We start from the raw sequence: 16,027 nt of genomic DNA, 5'->3' as shown, positions 1-16,027 counted from the left end.
TTGTGCAAATCCACTGATCTCTTTCAAATGAAAAGGAAAACATCTGCTTTTTGTCCTGCTAATAGGCTGTCCACATACCATGAAAAGGTCTGTGTGTGCGTGCGCAGTACCTGACATGTGCAGATCCTCCTGTGGTCAGTAGATGCATGCGGTTTCAGACAGGAGGGACCCACACATCAAAACACACAGTTACTCATGTGGAATAGGAGTCAGTCACCAGTGGAGACACACAAACATAAACTGGTGCAGGGAAACACACGCCCACGCACACATGCAGCACAAAGACACGTGCATGTCTTAAACCTTCATGTTTACTTTGTATTGGTGCAGTTGTCTGAAGTGCTTCAAGTACAGTAGCAACAGTCTGAGGTGTTTCTGATACACAGGAACTCAGTGTGTCGTTATGAGAACACTGATGGCTTCTTGGAAACTGATTGTCTTGAAAAATGTAACTCTCTATGGCACGCTCAGTTTTTTTTTATTTCTTAAAATAGTCTAAACATAATCTAAAGAAATTTTTTAGAGTCTCTGTAAACATTCACCTTCGTCTCATCCTCATCCCGATTCTCATTCTCATCTTCCTGATCATCATCATAATAGCCTGAATTTTACTTTACAGCAACCAAAATCAAATTTATAAGGATCAAAACAGAATTATGTTGAATGTTGAACATTACCAACACACTACCATAATCTCATGTTGATTCCATCATGGTTCGCTGTTGCCTGAAGGCAACATTGCAATTTTCTATAATGGTACATTGTTGCCTTCGGGCAGCAGGTGAATTTTAACAAGTTTCCATATTTATATCCTTATTATTTAATAAGAATATTAATTGCATAGAACTATTAAAAATTAAACTTTACGAATCTGTTAGTTTATTTTTTTTCCAGACGAAAAAGGGCCAGGAAGTTATGTTTTCAGACCGTTTTAGTGGAGCAAAACAACAAACCTGTTTCCTTTGAAAAAGTCTTCAGTGTGGCTTCCTGAGATTCATTTGATAAATTAAAGCATTGTTATGGTTCTCTATGGTATTCCCTCTTTTTTAAAAGTATTACAGCATTAAAAGGGATGCACTGTGGAGATGGCAGGTCAAATATTGGTATGTTGCCCAAGGGCAACACCATACCATAGAGGGTCACCAAGTTTATATTATGTGTACTTGTTAAAGCAGAAGTAAGCGATCCGGTCATTTTGGCTAACTTCTTGTCAGCAGATGGAGTTAGCAGTCCCCGCCCTCGTCATGGATCTATTGGTCCTCGTCCCTACGTCACCACATTCACGCGCATCCCTTGGCTGCACACACAGAGAGGACCGCCCCTTTATGCCGTTCTCTCTCCTCATTGGATAAAGCTTGTAGGATACAAGGAAGTATACAAGAAGTTTTCTCCTCGGCTTACAGCAGAGCAGAGTGACTGACAGACCCGTGTTTCAGACCAAACACTCTATGTAGGTGATTGCTGTCGGAAGATATAACTATTTAAGACTTATATTAACACATATATTCCGCTTACTTCTGCTTTTAGTTGCTTTAACTTGATTTTTTGGAGCTGTCCGTACATCAAGTGACTTAAACCTGTTCTTTCAAAGTGCACTGTTACACTCTAACGTGGCAACTTAGCACAGGTTAAAGGGATAGTAGCATTTTTTAAAAGTGGGGTTGTATGATCTACAAATAGCCCCTAAGTACTTTAATTGCAGTAGAAGACTCTCTGCACTCCTCCCGTTAGCAACGCCAGCCCATAGCCCTGCCCAGAGGTTTACAACATACAGTGTTGTGAACAGACCCAAAGAAATGGCCTATTTTCGTGGCCTAAAAGAGGTTTTACCTGGAAAAAAAACAAAACACAGTTCCATTGTTTGCTATAATATAATTTTTTCCAGCCCCTCAAAGTGCAGGAAAAACGCAGTTTTTATTTGGACCTAACCAACTGCTGATCGGCGGGCGCTAACCCTGGGCGGAGGGATACGTGAGTTGGGTTAGGTCCAAATAAAAACTGCGTTCACAACACTGTATGTTGTAAATCTCTGGGCAGGGCTATGGGCTGGCGTTGCTAACGGGAGGAGTGCAGAGAGTCTTCTACTGCAATTAAAGTACTTAGGGGCTATTTGTAGATCATACAACCCCACTTTAAAAAAATGCTACTATCCCTTTAAGAGAGGAGCTGTGTCAAAATCATCACTGTGTTAGGCAAGAGTTTGGATCAAATGATCTCCAAAAGGCATAAAGTTAATGTTTTCAGTTTTTAATGTTTTCATATTAATTTTAGATTTGTGAAATAGGGCATTTATTTTTAGCCAAGAATAAATAAATAAATAAACATACAATAAAAAAGTGAAGCAATTAACCTATCAACCTAATGGCAGGGTTAGGGTTTGATTTTAGATACAGCATCATTTGAGAGTTCAGTGTCTGAATGATTGTAAAAGCAGAAAAAGATTCAGATTCAGAAAACTTTATGATCCCCCGAGGGGGCAATTCGTTTGCCCCCTCGGCCAGTAAGCCAGTAAGCTGAGATTTTCAATATTGTTTTTCCATGTTTTTGTACAGAAAGGTGAAAGTAACAGACCATAATCATGTTCGGATCAAATACTGTACAGGTCTCAATAATGTGTTTTGGAACAATTAGACTGTATATCAATGCTTTTCAAAGATGCTTTGCTTATTATCTTTGCATGCAAAAACAATCATAAGCAGCTCAATTCCCAAGTCCAATTTAATAAATATAAATTTTGAACTGTGCAATACACGCTCTTTTAAAATAACAAAGCTGCTTTTTATTTATGAGAGCAAACCTCTTCTCCAAATGTGCAGTCAGTAATAGGGGCAAACCATGGACAGAGACAAACAAGCATGTATATATCGTCTGCCTTTCTACACCTCTGGACACAGATGCTTCCCCAAAATCTAAATTATTTTGGTGGACACAACGTTACCAATAATAACACATGACCAACAAAAATCAAACCATAACAGTTAGCACAAGTTTTATGGTTTGAGTTTTTTTTTATTTTTTAGTAAAAATGTTGAGTGGAAATTTATCAGGTGCTTTGAGATTTCCTGAACAGGAAACAGCAGATCAGAAATGATATAATAATAATAACAATAATAATAATAATAACAACAACAATACATTTTATTTACAGAGCACTTTTCAGGGAACTCAAAGTTGCTCTACAGACAATAAAAACAGCAGATAATACAAGTAAAATAGAAAGAATTGAAAAATGTTGTGAGTTTTTTATGGTTTCTATCTTGGTCAGGTTTCTCTTGTGAAGGATTATTATTTTTTTATCTCAATGGGAAATCAAAGAAAAGACAGAACTATCATGCACAGATTTATAAAGCTGCTGGTAACCTTGTGTTATAGATCTGAAGTCAATGCTGAGCACAGCCACAAACGTAAATGATATGGATTCGTCTTGCACTTGTTTGCATCTCAGTATGTGCGCCCACACCACCTCTCATTGCACCTGTCAGTGAGAACAACTGCAACAAAGAAGTGCAATTTGACCGACTGCGCCACAGCCAGCGAGCTGCAGCAGCACGAGTGCAGCTGTCATGACGCCACAACTATTACACGCAGCTGTGGCTATTTATACCCCCACACCCACTGCTAATTGATCACATGTACCTGTTAAGAAGTGAGCAATGATATCTCAACCATGATATAGCATCACAAAGATGATCAATGATTCATTTAAAGCTCTCATATTGAAGCAGACCTCATATAGTGCTTTAACAAAACACAAAGACGGATAAGTGGTGTCATTCATCACGCACATATTAAAAAAATTCAGTTTATTTACTTTACTTAATTTGTTTATTTGAATGGGACAGTGCACATTAAAGGACAATTCCAGGCGAATTCAACTCGGGAGTGTATTTTCCTAACATTTTAAGTCTAAAAGAATGAATCTGAAGATTTTCAGTTTAATTGCTCCTGTTTTGCGGTAGTTGCGTCTGTCCCCGCATCGCCACGGCAGCAATGAATGGGAGTGGATGTAAGTTCCGCTGTTTAGGCTGTTTCCAGCCCTCAAAGCCGCAATTTTTTTCCACAGACAGCGTCAGATGGCTACTCAAACACGCACCGAGAAGTTTATTTACTTCAAGCAAGCCGACATGTTTGTAAAACTAGATCTAATTCAAAGTCTCCCGGAGTCTCGCGCGAGACCCAGTTGCCGTGCGCGGTGTGTTCACATGCAGTGGGAAAAGCTACCGTTTGTGTCATAACCACAGGAATATCAACTCTTTACTTGCTTCAAGTAAAAACAACTTATCGGCGCATGTTTGAGTAGCCACCTGACGCTGTCTGTGGAAAAAATTGTACACTTCAAGCAAGTAAAGAGTTGATATTCCTGTGTTTATTACACAAGCGGTAGCTCCTACTGCGCCTGAATACACCAGCACTGCAACTTCGGGCTCGCGCGAGACTCCGGGAGACTTTGAATTAGATCTAGTTTTACAAACATGTCGGCAATTAAACTGAATGTCGGCAATTAAACTGAAAATCTTCAGATTCATTCTTTTAGACCTAATATGATATGAAAATACACCCTCGAGTTGAATTCGCCTGGAATTGTCCTTTAATGGACAAAAAAACATGTAAATGTGCCGGATTATAGCAAGGTGCTAATTTCCATCCGGAGTCCCATAAACATAAAAACAGTTGAATAACAGTACACATAATAATGTAGACAACACAAAAGACAAAAAGGCGACTATGACAATGAAAAACATATTAACAAACACATTCCACAGGTGCTAAAGTGCAGGAGTGCATAGGTACCAGGTTGCATTGCACGATGCCCTATAAGAGTATAAATGCTAGGTAGTATTGCACGATGCCCATTACACCCAGTTGCACAAGCAGAAGTGTGTAGATAATTATTAATCCACTTTTGACTGACATGATTTTACATTGTATATTGTAAACAAATGATGTTTTAAGTCACGTTCACTTCTCATTGGGTTTTGGCTCAGTTGAACAACAAATGGTACAACTGTTAACGCCATTTTTTTGTTTCTCAAGTTACATTAATGATTAAGTTACGGCACAGCCAGGAACACAAAGTGGAAATTCATAGTCTGCATGGGCCACACCTTATCTCACTCTCACTCACCTGATATTTCATGTCACTCTTTATCTTAACATCACTTTGTTGTATTAAGTGTTTACTCTCGGTGCACAGTGTGTATGAGCTTTGCACATTCTCAGTTTATTTGTGAGAAAAGTTATTTGTGTGTGTGTGTGTGTGTGTGTGTGTATTTTTCATGAAGTCCAGTGCCAGCATAGCTTTAATCCATAAATGATGGCAGTGAGATTTAGTTCTTGTCAGAATTCAAACATTTGAACTCTGTCATCAACTCACTGAAAAAACAGCAACCCTAGTTACGCACATTGTAGAATGAGCATGTGTACGCTGTAATAGAAAGTAAATTGTCATATCCATTCTCACACATGTCCTCCCCTCCTCCAGGAACCAAATACTACAACCAAAATAAATATGTCTGCCATGGGATGAAACAGAATATTGTGTCCGACCACAGCATCACTCGAGACTGTGTAGGTCTGATCTTTGAATCTTTCTATGAATAAATGAGGCTTCTCACACATCATCCTGTGGTACAGTGCCAAACCAAGCAAGAGACTAACAGTGAATGAGTTAGTTGGAATTTGGATCATGGCCTCGATGAGGATGATAATATTTAATTTAAAGAAGAAGTGGCAGATGAAGAAGCCTATGAAACCGAGGATATTGAATCTGACCATCTGTCCAGACCTGGAAAGGAATAAATCAGAAGAATTAGCAGACGATGGATTGAACCCGGCTGATGGAGGCTTGTAGTAAATCAAAATGAATGAGACCTAGAAAAGGAAAGTTTTTTAGACTATGTAGGAAATCTGGTTTCATTAGATCCGATGTGTGTTATAATTCTTTAAGAGCAGGTCATATAGGGCAGGAATACATTACAAAACACCGTAGATCACATTTATATCACTCAGTCACAAGAGGAATGAATGAGCAGGTGAAGTCAACGCGCCTCATCAGCTGTGGCATGCTGTCAGTGCAGCAGCACCGGAGCTTATCTGCTGTGTTTTTTCCTCTAACTCTGTCTAGAGACTGGAGTGCAGCTCATCCAGAGCTACGTGGAGTGTAATGTAGGTCAGATGCGAGAGCTGCAGTGCCGGTTCACGGCGCTGACCCAGTAACAAGCCCTCAGCCTTACCTTACCTGGCACGTGAGGTCAGGTTCGTCCCCGTGAGCGCGTCACACAGCGGCCAGAGGTTTGACCAGGCAGGAGCAACATCTGCATGATCAGCAGAGTGGATGTCAATATGGACAGATGGTTGTCAGTGTAACGTCCAGGAAAAAAAAAACAGTAGTTTTATTATGTCTAATCACAAGCACTGAAACACGCGATTTCTGTTTGTGGAGGGGAGGGGCGGGGCGGGGAGTAAACAGATAGGTCAGTCAATAGGTGCATAGGGGAGAGCGGGGTAAGTAGTGCCAATTTTTACTTAAATTGCCTTTAAAAGCAAGGGGATTATAATAATGCCCCCAACTAATATATGTACATATAGTTTAGGATGTTGTGCATCCCTGGGAACAATCACTTTGAATCCTAAATAAACTGTTTCAGAAATATAGCTTTAGAAAAAAAAGTGGTTTTGTGGCACAACTTGCCCCCAGTGCGGGGTAAGTTGTGCCATTAGAGAGAATACACTGGGGTAAATTGTGCCATTGATAATTGAAGTAAAACAGATCATTTTAATGTCACAAATGTTAATGCTATATAAAAGCAAGACATTCAATACAAAATTAAAGCCAGAAGCGGCGATGATCGGGCCCTCGCTCGTCCCCATGCAGTCGTGGAGGCCTGAGGCACGCTGGGAGCTGTGGCGCAAAGAAACGCAATGTTTTGTTCATCCACCAGGCTACGAGCACAACCAGACTGGGCAGGTGTGTTCAGGGGCGGTCCCTCATCACACATGTTACAGTAAGTTTCAAGCAAATCCGTGCCCACTGCCATGTTTCTCCTATACACAGACAGCACTGCCACTGGCACAACTTAACCCAGACCCTTTGGCACAAATTACCCCAAGCCCAGCATTTTGAGAAAAAAGGATTCCCCAGCTGTTTTGAGCTGGCATCATGCTAACTGTATAGACTCATGGTGTAGCTTAATAAAGCACTAAAACATGTGTGAGCCGTTTTCAAAGTTATCTATAATTGTTCAAACACGGCAATCAAAAAACCTTGATCATAGAGATTTTACTTTGGAGGGCAAAAACTTGTTTTTTGAACATAAATGTGCTTTCCTCTCAAGCCATGTGCCCCCCTTCTTGATAGGATGAGTGAAATGGATGCCCCTTCAAAAATATGTGGTCACATGACCAACTTCTTCTATGGTTTTCTAGATAACAGGGGTGGAACTACTTGCCCCATGGTACAAATTACCCCACTCTCCCCTACAGTAGGTACACTGTTAAGAATTTTCCTGTAAAATAACAGTAAAGAACTGGCAGCTGGGTTACCATTATGATACTGTAAAATTTACAGTTTTTTACTGTCATGGAAATTTACAGCATTTTACTGTTAATGAAGAAAACAGTATGGGACTGTTTTTTTATTATAAAAACAGTAAACAACTGGCAGCTGGGTTACCATTATGCTACTGTAAAATTACATATTTGTTACTGTTACTAAAAACTACAGTTTTGTACTGTATTTGAAAATTACACTGTGTACTGTTTTTTAAGATTACTTTAACAATACTTTACAGTTAACTGATTTGTTTAAAAATACATTATCAGTCTTCACAAAATCTACAAACTACAACAAAATAGAAACAGAGCAGCATGTAATTGCAATATGAAAAAAGCACAGCTTCTTAATACACTTTGACTTTTATTTCAACATGAATTTAGAATCTCCACATTCAGACCACATTCAGACACCTTCTTTAAAAAAAGGCGTTACAGACAATTGAGCAATAGATAAGTCATAAATTTACAAAGCTCTCAGATGTGTCTGCCCTTTGTATCCTCTTGTAATCTGCTATTGTAATGTGGTCTATGAACATAAAAATCAAAGAAAAGCCACAAGTCCAGAAAAAAAATATCCAAAGTCCTGACCTCAGACAGTCAAAAATATGCCAGAATGAAACATTCAAACAATTGTATGTTCAGAAACAGACACAAATAACTTGGCAAGAATAACAGCAAGGGACTTTCAACTCTGTAAAGGAGAGAGAAAGAGGGTGAGATTGAGAGGGAGAAAGAATTAAAGCAATGAGACAAGATGGTCTGTGTGTGTTATGGGATTGAATAATCTCACCTAAATGAAGTCCTGCTGAAATTCCATGAGTCTTTCAGCATGTGGATACAGTACATGTGGTTTGACTGCTGTCATCCTTTTGCTTGTGGTGCTGGTGCCCCATCCAGCCTTTGGTGCCTCTCAGGGTTTATGAAGCACCTGCAATTAATAGTGTCTCATCAGACAGTGGGAAAATCATTGCACATATTCATTAACAACACAATAAAAAGCAGCAAATGTTAAATTTAGAATAGCATGCTATTGAAAAGATGAAAAAAACACATGTTATAGTGAAAATACCTGACGTTTGGGTGAATTCAAGGGCACAGGAGGCATCTTCCTGGTTGAAGATAGAAGGTGGAAAATAAGGTGGGTTGGATTCCCTCACATACGACATGGCCCTCGATGCTGACCATCCAGCGCTGAAGTTTCCTGTTGTTTACCTGAAACTTGACCAAGAATTGCCCTGGTAAATTAAGATGTGCTCACTGTTTCACCTGCACATTTTTGCAATTTGCAATCAGGCAGACAACACTACAGGTCTAATATTGCTGTGACTTTTCATGTACCCCACATAGGCAACTGAGGTGCATATACCTGACAAAGAAAAGATTATTGCAAACTTGACCATGATTCAACAAACAGGAAGCACCGTGCAATATGAACAACAACTCACAAATACTTACTGTGATCAGTAGCGCAGCAGCAAATAGTCTTCAGTAGGCTTATGTGTAATGTCAAAGAAATATGTCAAAAACTGTACCGTAAATGACGCTCAAAGAACTCAGCAAACATCTTATGGATCATGAGCCCCCATAGATTCATTAATTAATGGCAAACATGGTAACAACAACAGCAACAACAGTGGTCTTATACTGACTAGAAAAAAGTACTAAAGCACTAAATTTCTGAGCTAAAATTTAAAATCTGAATACCTCAGAATGAACAGACCTCTTATGTTGTGGTGTGTTACACCATTAAGGCATTATATGAATGCTTCATGAATTCACTTCATCTATCATCTGTGAAAATTTTAGCTAGCTACCGAATCATTCTGTCATGACATGCACATTTTGCAATAGGCTGATGAAAACAAACTGAAAACACTGCCAATTTACTTTGTACCAATTTACAAATGAAATAAAACTGCTACTCACCAAATAATTTGCTAGATGGGGGTGGATGAAGGGTCGACAAAGAGAGGAACAGATCCGGCTTCACATGTGTAGTTTCGGTTAAATTTCCCACAATGCAAAAAATACAACATGATACCGTGACTTAGATGGTTTAGATGAAAGATTAGCGGTTAAGTGCTGTATATTAGGAAAACAGTATAGTTCCGTTAAAAGAACAGTAAATTACCTAAATTTAACAGTTTTTGTTTATTTTAACAGTAGAATGATGTATTTGAAAATAACAGGTTAATACTGTTGGAATTCTGCTGTAAATTCACAGCTTTTTCTTACAGTGTAGGTATACAGGTAGAGCTAAATACATTAAATAAAGATGAAAGATCAAGTCAATACCACTATCTACTGTAAAGGCAACTGCTGCACTGTTTCCATGAATATATTGACAACTGTAAACTGATGAAAACTTCAAAATGCAGCAAGTTTAGGAGTGAAGAACCATCTTTCTCTCATGATTTGAAGTAGAATGAAGAATTATAGACATTTGTTTGCGATGGGTATCGACAAAAATGATGTGACACTGCATCAACACGTGTTCAGGTTTTCTTTCTTTCAATGGTCTTTTTATTATTGACAAAGCATGTATAAGACAATCACTGCACAGGAAGATCATTTTTGATTTTTTGTCCAACATCCATCCATGACACAACATGACCCCTTGTCCAAACAACCGAACATGGACGTAATCATACAGCCACTGAGAAAAAATAAATTAAGAAAAAAGTGAATAGACAGAATAAAAATCGTAAAATGATTAACAACCATACTTAGAAAGAAAGGGGAAAAGAAAGAAAAAACAAAACAAAAGGGGGAAAAAAAGAGGGAGGGGAAGGGGCTACTCTGTAATTATTGTCGAAGGTTTGTGTGTTCAGAGTTACGGCACAAATCGTGACATCTGAGTGACAAACTAAGGTAACTAACCACCTAACACCAATAGTACATCTAATGTCTCCCTCTCTCACCGCTCTCTCACTCAGTTTATGTTGAGGTTTTAGCTCCTCATAACTTGGACATCTCATTCTAGGCTTTGCATCATTTCCTTCTATGCACCTAACAATTTCATTTAGGAACATCAGTGCATTTGATCCAGGATAGTGCAACAAATACTGCACATAATCCACAAGTCACACTTTCACCATCAGCTGTGCTTCATAAAATGTTCATGAAATACTGTCCTTCTGTTAAAATACATATATATTTATCTGCATCTTTCACTCAAGTTGATACTAGGTAATAAAAACACTGCTCATGACATTTGATGTGAAGTGCAGACATGGTGCGTATTTGTCGTACAGGGGACAGAAATACACGGCACGTATGAGCAGCAATCAAAACCGACGTCTGGAAAAAGGTCAACCTCTCCGAGCATCCCCACATCCACATGAAAAGATAAACATGTGTGGGTTCGTGTGTCCTTTTCACCATACCTGTTTTTTCTCCTGTGAAAAATTGAATTAGCAGGTGGTACATTAAGCAGCTTATGTTTAGTTTATGATGATCACCCCCTTCTGCCCCCACCCTCCTCTTTATGCCTCCGTTCCCCTGCTCCTACTTTTTCTGAGGAATGTGGAGCTGCTCCACCTTCCTCCTGTACCTGCCTGCCGGGCTCCATCACGGCTCTGTGTGTTTGTCGACTTAATGCTGGAGCAAGGCTCTAATCTGCCATTAAGACAGGGAGAGAGAGGCTTACTGGTGTTTCTCTTACAAATCCACTTCCAGAAAACCCCCGGCAGAGATGCTGCACTGCATCCCAACGGATTAGCGATGGGGCTACCACTGACGGGAGAGGAGGAGAGGGAAGGAGAGGAAGAAGGTCAGGAAGGAATGTGAGGGAGGAAAGGTGAGGATGAAAAGAGGCCGGGCTTCAAGGACAGCCAAAAAGAAACAGAGAGGGAACATATAGGTGAGAAAATGAAAGTGCATGTGTTCAAACAATGCATTTGTGAACACTTTACGTGGGAATACACAAGAGAGAGAGAGGTGTAAAGGAAAATGACACAGGAAGGCTGGGGTGTAAGAGCAAGAACAAGGAAAAAAACAGCAAGGTGGCGTTGCCGTGTGGGAGCGCTGGTTGTAGAACGAGAGGCTGTGGGCCGTAACATTTAATATCTGCTATCCACACAGCGTTTACTTAATGTTGTGTGCAAATATCAGGTTTTTTTTTTTTGACAGAGCCCAGCTCAGCGTCTCTCAGCCCCCCTTTCAGCCCTGTTCAAATATACAACACATTTACTTCATCCTTCCTTTCTTTGCTCAGCCTTTTCTGCTTTAATGGTAGCCAGGCTGTGCAGCGCCTCGCTCCCAGTGTCACTGGGATGGAGCCCAGGCATGACTAACACCTTTCTGAAGGCTGTCCATCTGTGGTGGGAACAGCAGAGCCAGAGCAGGAGTCTGAAACGGAGGAGCCGTGACAGGCAGATGGCTCAGCTCCTCCGTGCCAGGACCGTGCCCCCCCCTCCACCCCCTCCACCCCCCCCAGCCCGGCCCCTCTTGGCACGGCCCATCTGTGGACCGGGCCTGGAGGGGGAATGAATGTTGCCCACCTGGGCTGACTGCCCCCCCCTCACCCCCCCTCACCCAGTACAGTGTCAACTTTGTTCTGGTTAATTTTAACGAGTCAAGGCCGAAAGAACTCACTTAGCGAAGGAGAAACCGCCCACGCTCCGCCAAAGGAGCTGCCCCTCTAAAGGTAAGTAAAGGGCTTTTTTTTCTTCTCCACCAGACACTCTTGGCTTTCCGTGGGCAGTTGCCATGGCTACAGTAAAGTAAGCGACCACCTGTGGGCTCGCTTCTGATGTGAAAGAGAGAAAAAAAAAAAAGGCAAAAAAGAGACAAATCACCAGATTGCAAACTGATTGACCGAGAGTAGCCTGGAATAAATCCAACGGCTCAGATCTCTGTGATGTTGCGGGGCGTTCGCGCAGGCAGGATAAAAACATCTTGATTCAGCAGACAGAAGACTCTCTGGATCAGTCAGATAGAGCGCTCAGTCACAGTCGGCGCCGGGCAGCAGATTTGAACGCGGGTCAGCGCAGCCGTGACCCCCCCCCCCCCCTCCTAAAGCAGCCCGCTCTGCAGATTCCTCTCCTGCTGGACATCAGTCTTCACAGCTTCTGTCTAGGCAAAGAGCAGATTTGATTTCTCCACTGAACAGTGCTCAACCCTTGACCTCCCTCCCCTCAAAGCCCTGCTTGTCCAAAGCAGTTGCTATGGTTACTGTAAATGGGGTGGTAGTGGTAGCTGCTGCAGCTCTACAGGATGCAGAGCCGCTGTGAATATTATAGGAGCGGATATAAATTTGTACAAGCCCCTCGCAAAGTATAATTGAATGTAGTCAGGAAACCCGGCCTGTCAATAAACAACCTCTTTATTTCTGGCCTTGAACAAGGTGAGTGTGTGTCCTACGTGCCAGCGTGTGTGTGTGTGTGCAGTGTGATGCTCTGACGCATCTCTGAGCAGAGGTGGATCCTGTACACAGTCATGTCTGAGCACTCTCCAGTCATGTGCAGGCACAGCAGTGTGTGTGTGTGTGACTGTGACTGTGTGTAAGGGTGTGTGCACTAGCGTGTACTGTATGTGTATGTACATGTGTCCAAGCGTGTGAGTATGTGTTGACTTGGTGCCAGTGGGTTCCTCGTGCCAGCGCCGCAGTCTGGTGAGGCAGAGCGGCATGTCGGCTGCACAGCTGCGCGCGGGCAGCTCCCATTGGCTGAGGTTAACGAGGTAGAGAGCACATCTGCATCGGAGCAGGCCACGGATGAGTGAGGCCACAGCAGAGGATGTCATGCTCTCTCTCTCTCTCTCTCTCTCTCTCTGACTTGCCTGCGTGTGTTTTTTCGTCTCTGAGAAGTGCATGACTGTAGATTTATTATTATGTCAGCAAGTGCATCAATATGTCAGAAGATGGAAAATTCATTTTTTTATAGGACAGGATTATTTGCATTAGTTTCTCAAAGCATTTACTGCACATTCCAGTGAGCTCATATTCATATACACTGACCCAGTGAGCCAAGTCACAGCCGAGTTAGACCATGCTCCTGGGAATATAATCATGGAAATGCAAATAACAGTTAAAGATCTAAATTCTATTAAAAAAAAACTCCTCATCCTTAAAAACAAACAGTCTTATCTTAAAGGGATAGTTCAACATTTTGGCAAATTGGCCCATTGCCATAATCCCTATAGTCATAGTAGTAGGTTCGTTACCTTTAATTGTCGGTGCAAGCTATTTTTAGAACGGCGGAGCAGAGCCGTGAGCTGCTCAGAGCTACGCTACGGAGGCTAATGGGATTTCTTGGTATCCTTCATCAAACTCATCAAATACACAATCCAACAACTCCAAAACGCTCTGGTGGACAAGTTGTGACCTGCACATTCACCACGCTATGAAATAATAATGGAACGTTACGAGACAGAGTTGTTTTAGAGGGAAATTCATGCAAAATTGCTAAAGTGCGTTCCTGTTGGGGGCAGTTTTTCAGCAAGAAGTCTCTGAATTTACCTCTAAAACAACTCTGTCTGGTAACGTTCTGTTATTATCTCATAGCGTGGTGAATGTGCAGGTCACAACTTGTCCACCAGAGCGTTTTGGAGTTGTTGGATTGTGTATTTGATGAGTTTGATGAGGGAAACCAAGAAATCCCATGAGCCTCCGTAGCGTAGCTCTGAGCCTGCTCACAGCTCTGCTCTGCCGTTCTAAAAATAGCTTGCACCGACAATTAAAGGCAACAAACCTACTGCCAATTTGCCAAAATGTTGAACTATCTCTTTAAAGTACCTCATTCCAGAGCTACCAACAACTGTCAACTATACTGTATAAATGGCTTTTAACTATGTCCGGACATCTTGTGACTCACTAAGGCAATATTGACTGGACCACATCTGACTGCTCAAATAAACAGGGACCAAAAGCAGCAAAACATATGAAACATTTTGATTCTGATTGAAAAAAAAAAACCTCTGTTAGTTATTATATGAAAATTACAAATACTGTAACAAAAATAATGAAGACACTCTGAAAGGTTTTTGTATATGTTGCTAATCCCACTGGTGGAAAGTACTTTTACTGTTTTACCTGAGTATTTCCCTTGTATTTTATACTTCTAATCCAAATACTGTGAAGAGAAACATTTTACTACTACTATGTCTCTGTTTCAGCATCTTATTGTAATATTTGGACATAATAGGCCTACTGCTTAGACATGGATGCATCAGTAGCAATAATGCAGTATAATTATAGGGGAGATTCTTCAGGTGATTTTTATTTGATACTTAGGGTTTATCTTGCAGATAATACTTAATTACTTTTACTTGAGTTCTCTTTCCACCAGGATTATGATATTTCTTTGACATATGTGTCATGCTGAAATCAGTATGCAAGTCTAACATGGGTAATTAACTCCTTCCTTGTCATCCCTGCTGTCCAGTTACTGGTGATTGGGTGAAGAAGAGGTGACAAAGTCCAGGAAGCCGGCGACCTGAACTTCAACTTCTCTAAGATGAGACAGAGACACACCTGGAGGGGTGAGGAGATGGTGCACCATCAGAACCATGTTCACAGGTACAGAAATAACCCGCTTTTAGTTTTAAATGTTAAAATCATATCTCAGATGTGTCCATAAACAGGGTAGGATTCAAAACCCTATCAACAACGTTTAAATCTAATCTGTAAAAGACAAATCCCCACTGTCCTGCACTGACTGTCTCTGCAGCAGAGGAGGAGTCGCTGCTCAAATTTCTTGTGCATCTAGTAGGAAAACAAAATCAGCAAACTTATCACGGCGAGGGGTGCAGTCATGCAAATGCAATAAACTCCGGAAATAAACCGGCAAACTGCCTGGGCAAAGAGGAAGAAGTGGTGATATGACTCCACTCACAGCGCGTCACCTTCAAGTGGGTTTATAAATACCAGGGTTTAGTCACAGCCCTTTTGCTCAGGATGTTTGTCACAAACTTCTTTATCAAATGAAAGCAATGGTGGCTTTTATTGTCCAGCAAACCTGCTTGACCCACGGTCTGCTTATATTCCTCATCGGGCGCTAGTTATGCGTCTAAATGAGAGTTCATGTTTGTTTATGCATGTGCCGTCCTCGGCCTCACTACGGTCTAGTGCAAAGTATGAATGCGAGTGTACTCAGTCATGCATAAATATGTCTTTGTGCTTAATGGTGTTGCAGTGCACTGTAGTATCTATCTAGGACAGTAGCATGTAGCGATTGTTGTTTACACAGCTTATTTACATTAGAAAGCCCTGTAACAATAGACGGTCTCAACGTGTAGAGCCCATAGCCGTGGGTTTTTAACGTCGAAACCCATCGTCCTCATTGTCTGTCTCACCCAGGGAATGTAGAATTAACAGATTAACCAACCAGGGGGGAGAGGAGAAGAAAACGCCTGCATCTGCTGTTTGATTTAGAAAAGGGAAAGACAGCGGTGATTGTTTGAGGAAGCATGGATGAATTCATGTGTCTATTTGAGGATAATGACTGAAATCGTAGGCACACAGAACCTGATG

This window comes from Trachurus japonicus, chromosome 17 (genome assembly GCF_045865225.1).
Source record: "Trachurus japonicus isolate A0001 chromosome 17, Traja_1.0".
NCBI classification, from domain to species: domain Eukaryota; kingdom Metazoa; phylum Chordata; class Actinopteri; order Carangiformes; family Carangidae; genus Trachurus; species Trachurus japonicus.
The sequence above is the reverse complement of the archived record's forward strand: the minus strand, read 5'-3'. Positions refer to the sequence as shown.